Here is a 19,078-nt window from a genome sequence, read left to right on the forward strand (position 1 = left end):
AGCCATGCATGGGGCCTGGAGCAGGCCCCGAGCTGAGTGAGAATGAACCCTTCTGAAACTCAGTTCCTCCCTGGCATAGGGAGAAACTGCCAGCCGATTCAAAGATAAGTCTCTCACTTCTGCTTAAAACAGATGCCGAAGTGAAGGAATCCGTCTATGCCAGCTTTGTTTTGCTTCCTCAGCGGACCCCTGACGGAGCTGGTTTCCAGGCAGCGCAGAGCTGAAACGCAGGCAGCGGAGCCTTCCCCGTCGAGGAGAAATCTTCTTAAATCGTGACTGCAACCGGGGTCAGAGTCTGCCTGGAGGACCAGGCCTCCAACCCAGACCACGCCGTTAGCCACATGCTGCTGCAAGGCTAATGCTAGCCAGCCAAGAGCAAAGCGCTAGCCCGCTAGCGCTAGTCAACAACTTCCTCCTTCAACGTTCTTCCCGTGAATGGCCAAAACGGAACCGAACTGACACGAAACAAAGGACAGAGGTTTGGGCAGCGGTCTGAGGGTGAAGTTAAAAAGGTTTATTGGGAAATGTGTGTAAACCGTGGTGTTTAGAACAAAGGGCTAACCGGTAGGTCGCGCTAGCCAAACATGCTATTAGCCTTGCTAACATCCGGTCTCGGACATTTCAAAAAGGAGTTCGTTTTAAAGCATAAAGCGTAACTGTTCTTCTCTGCCATCCTTCGATGGTGTTATCTGCCTTATTCCCGCATCAATATGGTATATTAATGCCGGTTTTCAAGACAATTTTAATAACTATAGATTTTAACCAGGTTAGCGACGATTGCTGTAGCGACCCCTAGCGGCCGGATGTAGAATCGCATAAAGAAAGGCAAGCGATTCTGATTAAAATGATTTTACAGGACAAAACGGTCCTCAGAATATTATTTTAACAAATAATGTTTTGTTCATCTTGGGCTTTGCATTGTGAATAGATTGAAATACATGGCAACTATTTTAACTCCATTCAATGTTTTTGTTAATCAGATCTGCAGTGAACCAGGATTCACTGAAGTATTCTGATTATGACCAACCACTTTTGTTTTGTCTTTTGTTTGTTTCTGCTTGTAAATAGTTCCTTAGCTTAGCTTCTTTTTATCTTCATTTTGCTTAGTAGTTTAGTTAAGTTTCACTAGCCTAGTAGAGAGGAATTCTTAATCGAAATATTGTGTTAATTCAGGTAAACAGCATTACATAGTGATGTTCTCTGGATGTTCATTTTATTTCTGTTATTAAATTCTTGAACTTGAAAAGAAGCTGTCACTCCTTTATTCTATGTGTGTGCAGGTTTTGCTGTTAAAAGATCGCTAGTGCTCGAATTCATCCCTTTCAACCATTGTCTTGATATCAGTTTAAGAGCTGATCATCACCAGACAATACTTAACAGACAGAGAGTTATTTATGAAACATTAAATAACTTTAAACAGTGTATAATTGCACAACAATACAAACTTTACTGTCTATGGGGTTGGAATGGGGTTATGGGGTGACCAGACTCCCGTTTTCTGACTGGGCACTCTACCCTGCTAAAAAATCCAGTTTAAAATGACCAGCCTAAACTGGCCCAACCAGCTAAACCATAAAAACTCTGGTGAGTTCCAGTAAATGAAAACTCACAAAAACATAGCTTAAACCAGCAAACCATAATCTAAGCTGTTTTTTTCAGCTGGGTAGTTAGACTCAGAGCATAGACACACACACACGTGCACACTCACACACAGGCCCACCTCCCCTTCCATCACCTGTAGAGTTAAGCCCCGCCCCCACCACCCCTACATACACATAGTACACTGCCACTCCACCCCTTGGGCTCTCCAACAAACACCCCTTGACCCTGACTTCCTAGAATTCGTTTGCACACAGGAACTGGTTTTCATGGACATTATTGCCCAGCATGTTCCAGTGCCTCCAGAGGTCATGGACAGATTAATTGAGCTGTGCAGGGCACTTCAGCAGTTGAGAGTGCACCAAGACGATCACGTACCAATGACAATTCATTTTGAAAGATGTCCTGGAAGTGGGCGACCAAAAATCACATGCAATATGGATTATGTACAGCATCTGATGGAAAACGGACACCCAGTGGTCACAATTGCCAACTTTCTGGGGGTGTCCCATCTAACACTCTATAGATCCATGGCTGCCCATAACCTGCCTGGCAAGCGAGCTCAGTACAGTAGGTGTTCAGAAGTTGAGCTTGATGAACTGGTGTGTCAGGTAAAACAGTGGTGGCCACACTCAGGCTACAGAACAATGAGGGGAGCACTTGGAAGACTAGGCCATCAGGTTCATCAGGTTGGGATCGCATCAGGGCAGCAATGCACAGAGTGGACAGCCTTGAGGTTGTGTCAAGGATGACTCAGCTGGGATGTGTTGTAAGGCGCATATACTCTGTTCCATGCCCAAAGTACCTCTTTCATATTGACACAAACCACAAACTGATATGGTAAAGTAATACATTTGTGGTGCTTAGATCTGTAAATCTTACATACTGTAATCTAACAATTTAAGTATTAACTGTTGTTCATCTTCTCATCTATTAGGTATAACTGTGTGCTGTGCACCTCGCTGCGTGTTTCACTGTGTGCTGTGTGAAAATTCACTAATTCACAATTGGGTTAAAGGCGGAGATGAAATTTCCCTCATGGGATCCAAATAGTATAGGTTATTATTATTATTGTCCCACTAGTAGCCTAGTTCCAAGCAAGCCAGACAGGTCAATGGCAAAATACCAGGCAAGACCTAACCCATTTTACTAGTAAGATAATATGACCTTCAGTAATTATGTGGTTGAAATGTTACAGATAATGTACTTGAATGCGGATGACAACAACATGTCCGACACAAACCTTGCCTTTTTCAGCCAGGCTGTTCAAGAGTTTGGATATCCTCTCTGGTAAATTTGCAGTGTGGTATGAATAACTGTTTTTGGGGGGTGTTTACCATTAGAGTGTGTTCACCTTGCTACTGCAATTCGTTGGGCTATTTCTTGTAGAGTGCGAGCAGATCATGGAGGGGAAAATGTGGGTGTTGCCTGATTGATGTTCACCATGCTGCGCGGACCAGAGAGTGGGTGCTTTATTGCAGGAAAAAGTGTTCATAACCAGAGGTATGCTTGGTCTTAGTTTATTGGTAGTTTAACTTTATTGAGAATTGTTATCGGGAAATATTCCTAAATCTGAATAGCAACACAAGCAGTCAGTTGTATTGGACTTTTTATGGACCTGTGTCAAAGTATTGACCAGGGTTGAATAAAGGGTTGAGTTTGAAATCAGTGTTTGTGGAGGTGGAGGACGGAGATGAGCGGCTGAGATCTCGCGAGAGCTGTGCGTAAGTAAAATGGAGGCGTTCATGTAATTCAAATCAAACACGCTAAGGTGAGAACGAACCAATAACTGAAAATAATACAAAGTAAAAGCCCAAACATTTACAACTGTCTTACTTTTTACGAGGGAACCAACTGGACGAAGAGACCGTGACGAGCCTGGAGTGCTACCTGGACGAGTGTTTTGGTTAGCATTGTGATGGGGAAGGCCCAGAAGCCTACGGCTGCTAACACACTGTCACTTAAGCGCACTCGTTCTAATTCTACCAGCGCGTCATCTTCATCTACTCTGTCTCCCGACAGGAACTTCAGTGACATCTTGGAATCCATCGACAAGAAGCTTACCAGCCTTGACGCGCGTCTCGCCTTGGTAGAAGTTCTACATAAGGAGTTTCAGTCTCTGAGGCAGTCGGTGGAGTTTAGCCAAACCCAGCTAACAGCTATGGCCGTGGAGAATGACGCGCTCAGGGGGAAGGTTACGGAGTTGACCGAAGGGATTATCCAGCTTTTCGGCGAAAATAAGAAAATGAAGGAATCCATTCTGGACATACAGTCGCAAAGTCTTTGCAGGCCTCCAGGAGCAGCAGGGAGAGATAGCCGAGGAAACGGTCCGTATCTTTCTCCAGCAGAGGCTAAAAATCCCGGCGGATCAGGTAAAAACTTTTCATCGAGTCCACTGGCTCGGAGGTAAGAAACCCGACAAAACCCGTTCTCGCCCGATCATAGCTAAATTTGAGCATTATAAAGAAAAATAATTTGTTAGAAGTTGCGGCAGGGAACTGAGAGGGACAGACTTTAGTGTTCATGATCATTCTCCTAAGGAAATCCTAGATCGCAGGCGAGTACTGTTCCCAATCAGGAAAAAATACATAATGGACGGCGTTAAAGCCACCATATGGGTTGACAGACTTTATATTAATGGACAGTTGTTCAGGGATCAGAAGATCACCCCTTGGCTTTATTAGTTACACCACAGGTGGATTTAAAGCATGTTTCAATGACTTAAAAAAATAAATAAAAAAGGCGCACAGATCGGTACACGGTGATAAATGAAATACACGCACAGCTCAAGAGCACGTTGGTATGGTTGTTGTTCACGGTTGGGTACACAAGGCACGGGCTATGGTTTATCCTTTTTCACACTCTCTTACTCTTTGCACTTTTTTATTTCTTTGTGTATTTCTATCTTATTTGTCTGCTTCTTTCCTGATCATCAGTCAATCACAAGCACATCATATGATGCTACCTGGGTCTATGTATGACTATTTTCTCAAGGGCATGCACCTTCTTACTTCTCACTCACGTCTATGGCGAATGTAAAGTTTGTGACATGGAATGTGCATGGGGCTGACACCAGAGAGAAAAAAATGAAGATCATTAACCAGCTTACTAGATTAAAGGCAGATGTTGTCTTATTGCAAGAAACCCACAAATCAGCTACAAATGTAAGTGAGCTTAATTCACCTGAGTTCCCTGATGTGTTTGCGGCCGGCTATAACTCTAGACAGAGAGGTGTAGCAATCTTAATCCACAAAAACGTTAGTATTAAAATATTAGATAAAACTATAGATCCTGAAGGTAGATACATAATAATTAAAATAGCTATCCATAACCAGAAGCTATGTATTGTCAGTATATATGGTCCAAATGTTGATGACCCCTCTTTTTTCCCACCAATTCTTCCTTGCACTTTCAAAACACGGGGATTGTTCCCTAATTATAGGAGGTGACTTCAACTTTGGTTTAAATAACGATATAGACAGGTTGAATACAACAGGGTCTCAGCGTAGTTAGCAGTCAGTAAGTGTAGTCAAACAATACATGAGTGATTTTGGTCTTTGCGATGCATGGCGTTCTCTTCATCCTAATAGTAAAGAATACACTTCTTTCTCAAATGTTCACCATTCGTACTCTCGTCTGGACTACTTTCTAATAAGCAGCTCATTGCTGTCGGAAGTTTCAGAGACGGTAATTCATCCTATTGCTATCAGTGATCACGCTCTTGTTACTCTCACCTTAATTAATAAAAAAATAACCGCACAAAACAAAAGCTGGAGATTTAATACATCACTGCTTAAAGATGAAGAATTTATAAAATTCATCAAAGAACAGTGGGCTTCATACTTGGAATACAATGATCAACCAGGTACATCGGCATCGATATTGTGGGAAGCTGGAAAAGCAGTGATGAGAGGTAAAATAATTTCTTTCTCATCTCATAAAAAGAAAAAAGAAAACAAAAAGATTTAGCAATTAGAAGAAAAACTTAAGTTACTAGAATCCTCTCAAGAAGAAGGAAAGTTAGGTAAAATCCGTGAAGTAAAATTAGAACTAAACCACTATATTGAAAAGCAAAATAGATTTCTAATACAAAGACTTCGAATAGAAAATTTTGAACATGGCAATAGGTCAGGAAGCTTCCTAGCTAATCAGCTTAAAATAAATAAGGAGAAAACTACTATATTTGCAGTTACAGATTCAACTGGTAATACAGTAAGTGAACCGGAGTGTATAAATAATACCTTCCACAATTTCTACAAATCTTTATACACACCACAGATAAATCCATCAGAGAAGGATATTAAGCAATTTCTGGATAAAATTACACTTCCTAAATTATCAGATAACCAAAGAATGACACTGGATTCCCCGCTGACAACAGCTGAAACCCAGGAAGCCCTTAAAAGCATGCCTAATAAAAAGGCTCCAGGTCCAGGTGGATTCCGTACTGAATTTTACAAAGAGTTCTGGAATATTCTAGCCCCAATGTTTCACAGAATGTTGCAGGAAATACACGGAAAAGGCAGATTTCCAGCTAATATGAATTCTGCCACCATCAGCCTTCTGCTCAAGCCAGAAAAAGATCCTATGTTGCCCACCAGTTATCGTCCCATATCCTTAATTAATGTGGATATTAAGATAATCTGTAAAGCTTTTGCAAAAAGATTAGACAAAGTAACTCCTCTCATAATACATCCAGATCAAACTGGTTTCATCAGAGGAAGGCAGTCATCCACAAATACACGCAGATTACTTAATTGATTATTCCTACAGTAAAAACATTAAAACCAATATATTGTCTTTAGACGCAGAAAAAGCATTTGATAGAGTAAACTGGAAATTTTTATTCGCTACTCTTCATAAATTCGGTTTTGGCGATTTATCGCACTGTGCACCAGGAGATACACACTCTTTAACATCCTGTAGGGGGTATGCTGGGAGGCTTTCAGTAGTCAAGTTAGCATTTATCAAAAGTCTTGTCTGGTATTAGCATCTAGATCACATGATTTGGTTCAGGCTATCTTTCATCGTTTCGTCAGCCTGATCAGAAAACATCACTGCCACCAGTGATGGAGAACCTGCTTCCTTGGGGGTAAGTAATCATATATTAGTCATACTTATTTTCAATAAAACAACAATATAAATTCCTAAAATTAATTAGGACATTTTTCTAAACATTCTGATGAAGAAAAAAATATCCAACTATCTTTGTGGTGTTACTTAGCAGCTATTGAAATGTATGTATCCCCTAAGATACGTTGCCAGATTAGGGATAGAAATTTGGACAATGTGCATTATTCAAAATTTTATTTCAAAATGGAAGGCATGTTAATAATTACTGCAGTACCAGATATTATCATGCACAGCTGTGCCCATTACAACAGTATAACTGTATTCTACTTTAAAAAAATCTATTTATTTTCAAGCAGGGCATCTCAGCTAGGTCCTTTTATGGGAAAAGAAAGCAAAGCACAGGAATGAGAGGATAGAGGAGATCCCTGCAAGTTCTTCGGACTCTGAGTCAAACAGTGATGAAGATCAGGAAGTAATGTTCAGCCAGCATGAGATAGAGGCAGTGAGTGAAGGCAGTTCTGATGTGGAGGATGAAAGTTCTGATGAGGAGGATAACGAGATGGATCGCAGTACCATGTCCAAACAAGCCAAGGGATTCAGGTGACAGTAGTTTTATTTAGGGACACTTATATGTGCAATCCATACAAATGTATGTATGTATGTAGTAGTTGATGTAAGGTGAAAAAACACAAACCCTCTGTATAGTTGTGATATTTACTGAAATAACAACAACCAACAACCCCGAGACCCATGGTTGATGTCCGCCATGATCAAGTGGATCACTTTCCAGCTTTCGCAGACAAGGGAAGGTGCAGGCTTTGCCCAGTAGGACAGACAACAATCTACTGCACAAAATGTGATGTTCGTCTGTGCATCGTCACCGGGAAAAATCCACGGAACTGCTTCCAAGCGTTCCATAAAAAATGAAATATAGAAAGGAAATGAGGGGAATTGTTCATAGAGTTCCCACCATTATGGAAAACCTGGCCCCATAAAACTTTCTCTAGTGCTCAGTTGTGTATGCAAAATGAAATTGCTGTGTTGTTTTGTTTTTATGTAATCTTTAGTGCACAAAAAGTTAAATATGTTCCGTTTTTGTGTCACTTTGTTATGAGATTACTGAAATTGGAGTATTTTTTGGTAAAAATTAATAAAATCAACTTTAAAAGTGCTATGTGTAATGTAAATGACCAAGGAATACAACAATGTATAATTTATCTTCATCAAATTGAACAGTAATATGTTTATCATTGGGGTTCTGTTTATACCTTAATAGGGCAACGTATCCTGGGAGATACAACTCATAAAATCCAAAATATTGAATATATTTAAATTTTGAATGTGGAAATATTTCACTTAGGGCCTAAAGAGATGAGTGATACAATTTAATTATTTTTTGCAACTTATATTCCACTCCTGCCTGTTTAAGGGATAAATTGGTTAAAAATTTTATACAATTCTCCAACAGCCTGTGTCAGGACAAATAATCAAATATCTTCCAGTTTTTGTCTACAGAGGGGCACCAGGCAAGGATGCCCTCTTTCTCCATCACTTTTTGCCATCATTATAGAACCTCTAGCAGCAACAATCAGACAAACAAAAGCTGTAAAAGGTATAAAATGCATGAAAATAGAGCATAAGATTAGTCTGTACGCGGATGATGTATTACTTTATCTCCAGCATTCAAATATTTCTCTTTCACAAGTAATTAGGATACTAGAATCTTTCTCTAAAGTATCAGATTACTCTTTAAAATGGTCTAAATCTACGGTACTGTCAATTAATTGCTCTCTCGAAAACTCCCTAGATTTACAAATGCAATCAGGAAATATTAAATATTTAGGTATTACTGTGTCGTCTAAATTAACGGATTTACTTAAACTTAACTACACCCCACTTTTAAACAGGATAAAAGAGGACCTTGAAAGATGGAAATCGCTTCCAATCTCACTTATGGGTAGGGTAGCTTCAATAAAAATGATGGTCCTACCTAGAATTAATTATTTATTTTCAATGATCACCAATAAACCATCATCTGACTGGTTTAAATCTCTAGACTCTGCCATTTCTAAATTTCTTTGGAAAGATAAACCCCCACGTATTAGCTTAAAGACAATACAGAACACTAAAGACAGGGGAGGATTAGATTTGCCTAACTTCCATAACTATTACTTAGCAAATAGGCTACAATACATCTCTAAATGGATAAAAAATAGTCTTCTAGATGAGCCTTGGTTAGATATAGAACAGGAAATGTGCAATAATATCATGATTTCAGATTTGCCATTTATTAGCTCAAATATAAAACGACATACATGCTTCAAAAATATCAACATTAGTTTTACTCTGACAGCATGGTGGGAGTTCCTTAAAATGACAAAGTCACCCCTTATCCCATGCAGTCGTACACCTATCTGGAATAACCCTACAAAATCCTACAAAATAATAAAACTGACACACCACCGCTTCTCAGCATTCAGAGAACTTCTCTCTGCAGCCACACATCTTTCCTCTGCTCACTTAAACACTCTGGAGTTGAACCCTATAACCCCAGAGTGGCCGAAGGTGTGCACCTGGAATGCACATTCATGCCAGACGTGCTGCTGGCTCTTTGGTCGGAGAAATCTGCGATCAGCGATCGATCTGTACAGCTCTTTGTGCCGTGAAAAGCCCCACCTGGCTGAAACAAAACACAGCCACTACTTGCTCTCATCAGACTGGCCTCGCAGGCTTCTGAAAGCAACGGGGGGTGCATACTTTATGCACAGGTTGGCACAAGACAGCTCTCTCATCCTTTCAGCATTGTGGAGAATTTACATCCTCCAGTGTTTGTTGGTGCTGATCTTCTGGTACGACTAGGTGCACAGCTGGATGCTTGTAACCAGGTCCTGTGGGCTCAGGCTCATGTGACCCCAAGTTCCTTCCTGGGCACCCCTGAAGTCATTGCGATCAGGGCAAACCATCCCACAGGCTTGCCAGGTGGCTAGCGAAGTAAATGTGCTAATACCACCACAGACTGCAGGTGTACCTATCAGATTAGTCATCCTGAAAGGACAACAAACACAGAGCACACAGGTTTTCTTCCAACCCCTTTCTTATTTCCAGGAATCCAACCTGGTCATCCGGGGCACACCCCTGCTTGAGCTGAACAACCGCTCAGCTTACCTTTTAGGGGAGAATCCAACCCACATGCCGATCCAAGTGGTGGCGAAGAAACCTCTTGGGGTGCTCATCGAAAGCTCTTTCCATGACTTTGAGCTGAGCATTCCCGTCATTGGAGACCTGCCCTTATCCTTGACTGGCAGACAGGACTCTCCAGACACCGTGTTTACTTTTCCTTCCAACATGATCCATATCAGGCGACATGAAGCTCTGCCTGCTGGATCCATTTGTGGTGCAACTCTTGAAGCTGAAGGAAACCTGTTGGTGTATGTGATAGCAACCAACCCAACAGAACCAGCATCAAATCAACCAGAGAACCGGGACTCACCCACTGAGCCCTGCCTTGGTTTCGAAACAGAAATTATGCAACAGCTGGAAAAAGCTGATGCACTGACCACTGAAACGGAGGAAACAGCACTTAAGGAGCTGTTTTATGAGTTTCAGCCCATTCAGCCCAAAGATTCAAACGAACTTGGGATCACATTGACACACGTCCATGACTCACCAGTAGGAGGACACAGAAGCTGCAAAGCTAATCTGAAAACTCTCCTACAGGTGGCGTCCCGGCCTTCAACGGCCCAGGACACCCAGGAGTATGTACAAGGCTGCTTAACCTGCAGCCAGTTACAACCCACACAACCGCCAGATCGAGCCCTGCTTCAGCGAAGAGGGGTTACATTTCCGTGGTCACATTTGCAGACTGACTGGATCGGTTCAGTCCCAAAATCGTCAAGAGGTAACAAATATCTTTTGACAATAACATGCAGCCTCACAGAATGGGTCAAATGTTTGCCGGCACCGAATGACACCGCTGTCACCACAGCAGTCCTGCTGCTAAATCACGTTTTCAGCCGGTGGGGCCTTCCCCTGTCCATCGATTCGGACAGAGGAACACATTTCACGTCAAACATCATGACCGTGCTTTTTGACATGTTGGACGTGGAAGTTAAATTCCACATCCCCTACCACCCACAGTCATCGGGACAGGTGGAGCGAATGAACTGCACCGTGGTCAGCATGTTAAAGAAACATGCCAGCAGCCATGGCATGGACCGGGGCATAAAGCTTCCTAATGGATTCCTAATGCTAATTCGCTCTACCTCACCATGCCCCACAGGGGCATGGTAAGGTAGGGAGACAGGGACACAAATGACACTTCCCCTGAATCTCATTTACCAGCCCGAAGACGTCAGTGTGACAACCGTCTACACGGCACACCAGTGCGTCACTGATTTAAAAGACCGTCTCCGAACGACTTTCACGTGGGCTCAAAAGAACCTAGAAGCCAGCGTGCAAAGTCCAGAGTACACATGGGTTCATGCGAACCAAAGTAAACCGTCCACCAAACTCACCTAACAGGGAACGGCGCCTAACTCCGCCTCCGCCGAAGAGAACAATGCATAGCAATAAATAGGACAGGTGCATGTTCAATCAGGACATTTTAAAAATGCACTAATAAAACAAATGTCCATACATAACTTCACGTCTATAATTTCACACACAGCAATAACACCATGCATTGCTTTGGAAACGCTCACAGAAGTGGTAAAGCATAACATGATGTATACTCAGGTGTTTAGAAACTTAATGCAGGACCTCACTCGAGGGGTTAGTTCATCCGTAAATAGCCTTGTTGAAGGACGGATCCCTCCGTACCTGGTACCAGTAGACTTGGTTGAAAAGGTTCTCAAATCTGCCTCTAGTGAAACACTGCAACCACCACAAACACACCTGGCGTACAGCCTAGGTAGTGCAATTCCAATATTTGTAAATCCTGACAACTTGGAGATAGAATTTATGCTAAACCTTCCCATCATTGAAAGACCTAACGTGTATAGGCTTAAATCAGTATTGAATGTCGGTTTTTGGCAAGGTGAGACCCACGTACACTTACAAACCCCCTCAATGTTGGCCTATCATGATGCTGACCCCAAACTTTATTTAGTCCCTAATTTGGATTTGTGTACAAAAACCAAGGACATCCACTGGGTATGTCCAAGCAACCCATTTATCAGAGACGTTACCAATTACCTCTGTGGTCTAAGGAATGAATCTCCTGAACAAAACTGTCAGGCTAGAATGACCCTTAAAGATGCAGGTGTGGAAACCAAAATTGAGCGGCCAGGTAACCGCTGGCTCGTTAGCACCCCAGAGGCAGAAGCCCTGCTATCTTACGAGCAGCACGACACAGTCACTAGACTAAAACTGCCCAACCAAACCATTTTCTGTTCCCCACCTCAAGGTGCTGTAGTCCACATTGGAAACATGGTCCTGCATCACCTTGATGTGAACAAATATGACTCAGAGATTGAAATAATAGATGTCTTTAAGGGATACAATTTCAGCATTGATGTCGGCATTGAAAGACAGCTTTTACTTGCAGGCACCCAGCTGATTAAATTCAGTCTCACTCCATCAGAGTTGAACTCGGTCTCTCTGCTTCGCTTCCCCAGAGCTACAGAGTCGACCGATACTCACATTATGACCATTATTGTGGTTCTCCTTGTATTTGGATGGGCCATCACTACTGCGATGGCGTATGCAGCATACAAGCAGATCAAACAGTTGCAAACCAGGATTGACACCCTCACCTTCGTCGCCCCCAGGTTCGTAACATCAGCTCCTCAAAGGCCACAAGCTAATTAGACTACGAACCGCTGTCTCTTTCCTTTCCCTTTTCCCTCTCTCATTTCCTTGGTTCAAAGTTCAAACCTGATGACCAATGAATGTATCGACAATGGTGATTGTGAAGTTTGCATTTCTTTGTTTTTTATTACTTTATTGTTTGCCTTATTAGCCAATAGAAATTACTAGCTATAGCTTAGTCCTGCCCAGGCTAGGTCAATGACCCAGGCACAATGAATGCTTTGTTTTTTTCCCTCCTCGTGGATGATGAACTGAACTGCATGAATCCCGAAGGACTACTAGAAAGACTATTAGGTTGTTCCACTCATGCACAACGGATCTTCGTCACGCCAGAATGGACTTGGTTGTAGCTTTAAAGACCGTGACCAGCATCCCACTCTTCAAAGCTAAAGAGGGGTATGTAATGCCAGTTCAGACGTGACGAAACTGCAGTAATTCGGGACATGACAGACTGCATTTCCCATGATGCAATGTGGTCAAAATGGCCACCAACTCCCATCATGCAACGCGGCCCAAAATGGCCGCCACCCTAGCAACCGATAACGTTGTTAGGCAAAGTTGATAAAACTCGTTTGCGCCTCGCAATCGGCCTTCTTTCCTGGCACGCTGCCAACCTGAGAAGACACACAGCTGTGCTACTCCAAACTTCCCCCCCACGCCACGTGCTCGAGTTTCTCGCTGGACCGAGACTTTTCGAAGCACTTTATTCCCTGCTGACACAGGAGGTCGACTAAAAAAGGGTACTTTTTAATTCCTCTGATCCAATACTGGAAGCCGCCTTATCTCCCAGTGATCGAAAGAGGACTACGCTTTTGCTGTGCCGAGCAAAGCGTCTGTAAGCCCGGAGGAAGAGACGAAGGAGTTTTTTCATCTCGTCCCTCGCTGCTGCTCGCTCCTGCCTACAACCACCGCCGCGCAGTCAAGACGCGTTCAAAACGCCGCGTTATTCGGAGCGCTCACGGACCCCGCCGGGACAGCCCTGATCCACAAGTAACGGGGTTCTCCCCTTTTATTTCTTTTTTTGCCTTATGGTGATAAAGCTGTGCCTGGGCAGGCGTTAGGGACTTTAAGTTAATGGTTGTTACTCCAAGACGGAGTTGGGTTTATTTTGCTGAATATTTTCTCTGTATGTGCATGCATTTGTGAAAGCGACTGGCTGTGTTTGGTTTTGTGGTTCGTAAAGACCCCGCTGCGGGTCCTGCTGTAACTCTTTTCTGAATTCTTCCATCCTTTTCCTCTCTCTCATCGTTTCCATCTTTGCCTCCCGCTTATCAGCAGTTCAATCTCTTTGTTAGAGATCAGTTTGCGGTTTGTTTAACTGTTTAAACCGGCGCTCCCCCTCTGGCCGAGGTACCACCCCATTAGCGTAAGCGTGGTGACATCATTAGGACCTCCCTTCACGCATCACGCAAATTTGTAGATCATACGTCATCATAGTCGCCATCTTGGGAGGGTGTCGGGTGACTGAAATGTGGTGTTAAACGACCGTGAGCTGGACTTAGATTCGCTAACCGCTCATTTCTAATCCATTGTTTATTTTTGTTTTGTTCTTTTATTTCCACATATATTTTACATGTGTAGTTTTAGTAATGAGTAAGATTTCCAAAGTTGTTGGATCAGAGAATTACTGTAACAGGGAATTGCTTTTGGTTCAATAAAACAACAACTGCGGACTAGAAATTGTTTTGTGTTCAATTCAATTCACAGTTGCCTGGTTATTCAGAATTCAGAGCTACACTCCTTTTGGAGTTAACATCTGATATTAATACAGAGACAATATCATTGGATGGTGATAAGGAATAAGGATTTAAACTCTAATTGCAGTTACATTGGGGTTCTCACAGCCTGCCGGATAAACCTTGTTGGTTAAAAGTCCGACCAGATCATTTATTCCAGCATAAATGAGTTCATAACAGCTAATTAACTCATGCATTAGTAGTATAAATCCTTACAAGCTTCTAGCTAACATCACCACCATTTGAACTATATTTTGTTATAGAGGAATTTTGAGTTGAATGATTTATTACTTAAATTATAATACCAAATTATAATTAATAATAATAATAAGCATATTCAAACAGCTTCTGGCATAACAGTTCCATATCTTCCTCAGTATTTACGGACCTTACAAGAGACACTTTTCATACCATGGTTCCTTTCACCTCAATATAAGCCACATATTGTTCTCCACATATATCTTGAACATACAGTACATCTTATAACCTTTCACATGGCACCCTCATTCGGGGCAACTTGAACTGTGTTGAATATTTAAAATAATGTACCTTTCTGCACAAATGTTGGCGTGATGTGGGAGCTCTGTGGTTGGAAATTGTAGCTGGCATATAGGACAAACCTATGCAGAAGTGAATGTTGACAAAAACAATAAACCAGATATGCATCAGCCAGAACATACATTTGAACAGAATGATAAGAAGTATACTAGAAATATCCTTTCATCCTTTCAAAAAAAGTACCCCTTTTCCCATCGTACAGTCCACATCTGCATCACTATCAACCTCATCATCCTCCTCATCATTGTCATCTATAATGATGTTGTCCGGTTGCTGCTGCTAGAAATAGTAATGACGCAATGACAATATTGAGGAAAATTCCAAACAGCAAAACAAGTGATTTCATTTGGAAAAAGAACACAGCATCATAAATAAATCATATATCATACATCTTAGTCAGATTGACAAGGTGTGGAAGTTGCTATGCAACTTAACATGAGGACAAAGAAAACAACTTACAGCTGTCTGGCAGGTCTCTGAGTGTAGTGCCAACATCTGCAAAGGGATGATTTCCGAACAAGTATTGCAGGCCACCTTCGGCATTTTTGAAAATTCAGGGGAACTAAAGGGCAGGGGCGAAGTCTCCAGTTCCTTCTGAAGAGGAACCAAAAACAGCACATTCTTCCCGTTGTTCGATGCCACACGGAGCTGACGGCCCGAATAGCCCTCTGAATCTATTGGAATGATGCTCAATTTCCTCTGGCCACTGCCACCTAAAAACAGGAACATACCAATTATCAAAGGAATATTCCACACCCCTCTATATGCTTGTGAACTCAACACAAATATGTAAAATAAAAAAACAATATATCTTTATGATATATTCCGTGGGGAATACCTGTGGCTTTAAAAAACATCCACCTCCCCATGAGAGGGCTCAGCTTTGTAAACTCCCCCTCCATCAGACAATCTAAAGGGATACAATTCACAATTAAGCCGTCGAGTAGCCAGCTAGGAGGTAATCTCAACAATGGAGAAAATGTCAATGATATTCCTCACTATGAAACAGAGAAATTGTTTTTGTACTATATGTATCATAATACCTCTGAATGGCTGGCACTTTCTGGCACCAAGACCACCTTCTTCCCCAGGCAAGCTCCAGCTCACTGGAGCCCTTTGGGGTCACTGTTGTTGGTCCAGGCAGGACAAACACTGGCAGATTTATGACTCTAGGGGATCTGTCGGGGGTGTTAAACCTAGCCTTCCCTCTCTTTACAGGCCCCCCAGAGTACATACCAGGAAACTGTCTACAAAAAAAGAGAAGAAAAAAAGCACTAAAGTTTAAGTATCAATTTCAATGACACTGATCACATATTCATCAATACTTAATTGGTCATACTGTTTTGATGCATTATTTATCCTGCTTGCAGGGCTAGTAGTGGAGAAAGAAGCAGGGGCAAAGTTAGGTATTGGGGTAGGGGTCAAGATGGGAGTGGGCGCTGGGTTAGTGGAGGTAGAGGTGGGAACGCTTGACCTGGCCAACGCATTAAGTAGGGAGTTGGCCATTGTCTCCACCATTCTCTGTAATCAAAAAATGGCAGCGTTAATATTAACATGGCAAGTGTAGCACCAGGTATGCTACTCCATTTGAAAGTGCCCTAAACTCTTGAAATTCACACACTCTCCCAGTATGTGGGAAGTGCTCATTGTGCACTGTAATGAAGCATCATACTGTACATGCAGACATCCCAACCTGTGGAACCTCATTTCATGGAACACTCCACCCGCCCGCACTCTACCATACTCTACCATATAAGCTAAAGTCATTAAAGTCATTAATCAGTCCAGTCATAGTTACATGCCCAGATGCAGTATGCATGCATATGCATATGTTAGGGGATAACGGCGGCCGAGGTGTCCCGATATAATGGACGAGGTGGACAGCGAAGCTGGATCCACATCAGCTGTCTTAGAGACAAGCACAGTAAATTATATATGCTGTTGGGCATAGGCCCACAATGCACAAGTACACTTGGGGTGAAATGCAAGAAGCTTTCATTTCAATGAAAACATTATCTGATGATGAAAGAGACAGAGGTCAACTGGTAAGATAGCCTATTTCGACAAAAATACTATATGGGACTGATGATCGTGGCATCCATGAGCCACTATCTGATATGAGAGACTCCCGGAGCGCCTTAGACTTGGGATGTCTGTACACTGATAAACAATCGCGTTAAAATGTCATTAGTTTCATTAACTTAAAATGTCAATGTTAGGGTGACTGTACACTGTTAAACAAAGCTTTGTCATAAACCAATATAGAGCTTGCATATTGGTGAATAACGTGTGAATGAGGCAAGCTCATAGCTAACTTATAGCTAAAACACCAGTTAGCTCCTATCCGTTTTGCCACTTTCCGGTTGAAAAAAAAATGCCAAAACGGGCGGGAGATTGGTATGAAATATGGGCGAAACACGTAAAAAACGGGAGTGTTGGCAGCTATGAGTCAAACACGATCGCATCATAGCAAAGTTCTTTATAGTCTGTAAATATAGCTAGATCTAGCATCCTACAGAGATGTCGATTATGGTCCTCAGCTAGCTAAAGTTAACCTAGATTAGCTGATGCTAACCAACCCAGTTAATCTGAAAGGGCTCATAACTGTTTAATGAAATTTTTCTGATCAAATATCAATGCAATGTGTGTAAAATAATGCAAAAAGCACTACTTACAGTAGATGCTTCTTGATCACCAGCTCTATCCATCATCCACTCCAGATTCTGCTGAATGTCGTGGTTAGCGCTTGCCTTTATCTCGGCTCTGCCAGACTAGCTGTGGCTGCACAGCACTGCCATCTGCTGGTTGTTCAGTGGAGGGTGTCTTCGCATTCAAATCTAGTGGTATTTATTTATGAATCTTGGTGTGCAGTAGGAATGTCTCAAAATTACGTCATCGACATAAAAGCAAAAAGGAGATTCACAAATGCAGATTCCACGTACAAAGTCAAGCATACTTATTTTCAAATCTCGAAAATATATTTACAAAGACACGTTTATTTATATAAATTTGTTTATTTATTTGTATGTCACATTTTTATATTTGTATTTTGTACTTGGATATTTAAAAAATGTATGTATATGTATATATATATATATATATATATATATATATATATATATATATATATATATATCTTTTTATATTTATTTAAATCTTTTTCAGACAATCCTTACTCCATAAATGATTGCTTGGTTTATTTTCTTCTAAATTTTTTTTCACTGCTTGAGTGAGGTGCTGTGGTCATGGGATCTCCAAGTGCGAAACTGACTGAGAGGCTTATGGAAGTCACGCTGTGTCTCAATTTGGCGGCTGCGTCCTTCGAAGGACGCATTTTAAGGCCGGTGACGTCACAACGATGCGCGGAGGCTGTCCCATTTGGCAAAAGTTCTGAGGATGCTTAAAATGCAGCCTTCGAATGCGTCCTCCTTTTCCCCGAATTCTGAGGATGCACCGCTACCATCTGTCATGGTTGAGTTTTGGTTTGGCTTTGTTTTTCTGTTACTTTCATTTTTTCATCTCTTTTGGGTTAGGTTTGACTTTATTTATTGTTAGTTTTCAGTCATCAGTTATTTTCTGTCAATTTTCACTTCACCTCCTCAGCAGTCAGTCACACCTGATAATCATTTACCAGCCCCTTTTCGGGCCGATTCTTCAGTCGTGCGAGCATTTTTTGAATCGGGCCGAATTTCAGCTTGATCGTAGAGGGGGGGAGGAGGGGGGACTGGCTTCTCACGACTACCTCCCGATCAGGAATCAGACGATCGGTGAAAATCAAACATGTTTGAAATTCAGTCGGCTGTCGTGAGGTTTTCGTGAGCGCATCCTGCTGTTCAAGTAGAGCTACGAGGGGGCGCCCTCCCCTCCTCTCCATCCCCGCCAGCGGAGGGAGGGAAGTGGGCGTCCCTGAAGCAACCTCCGGCCGGTGTTGGGGAGGGCGAGCCGTCCGGTCCGCGCAACGCGCTGGCCGCCTGTTTCGGCACTTCTCCGCGGCCCGCGTGTTTCGGCACTCCTCCGCGGTCCGCGCAACGCACTTGCCGCCTGTTTCGGCACTCCTCCGCTTGCTGGGGGGGGGGGGGGGGGGGGTTGGTTGCGGGCCAGGCGACCGGCCGCGCGGCCGCCGATGCGTCTCATCTCTCCTCTCTCCCCTCCGTTCCCCCGACGCCCGGTGCCTCCTGCGGGCCTCGCCAGAGCTGGGCTCGAACCCCTGCTCTGGGTCCCTGTCACCTACCGTCGCTCGCCTGCCTCTGCCACCACAGCGAGCGGTTCCAGAGGGGACACGACGTACAGTGTGAGCAGTCCGG

At 42.7% G+C, this 19,078-nt stretch overlaps 1 long non-coding RNA gene across 1 annotated transcript in view; it reads right to left on the reverse strand.

The window, feature by feature from the left end:
* LOC118564600 overlaps positions 1 to 17,792 on the reverse strand; it is a 31,947-nt gene extending 14,155 nt beyond the window's left edge. Inside the window, exons 1-6 of the long non-coding RNA XR_004931971.1 lie at positions 17,450 to 17,792; positions 15,818 to 16,021; positions 15,613 to 15,684; positions 15,234 to 15,487; positions 14,958 to 15,053; positions 14,766 to 14,836 (exon numbers count right to left, since the gene is read on the reverse strand). This is a non-coding gene — a long non-coding RNA (uncharacterized LOC118564600). The remainder of the gene's footprint in view (positions 1 to 14,765; positions 14,837 to 14,957; positions 15,054 to 15,233; positions 15,488 to 15,612; positions 15,685 to 15,817; positions 16,022 to 17,449) is intronic.
* Between the last annotated feature and the right edge of the window lie 1,286 nt (positions 17,793 to 19,078).

This window comes from Fundulus heteroclitus, chromosome 11 (assembly GCF_011125445.2).
Source record: "Fundulus heteroclitus isolate FHET01 chromosome 11, MU-UCD_Fhet_4.1, whole genome shotgun sequence".
Taxonomy (NCBI): Eukaryota; Metazoa; Chordata; class Actinopteri; order Cyprinodontiformes; family Fundulidae; genus Fundulus; species Fundulus heteroclitus.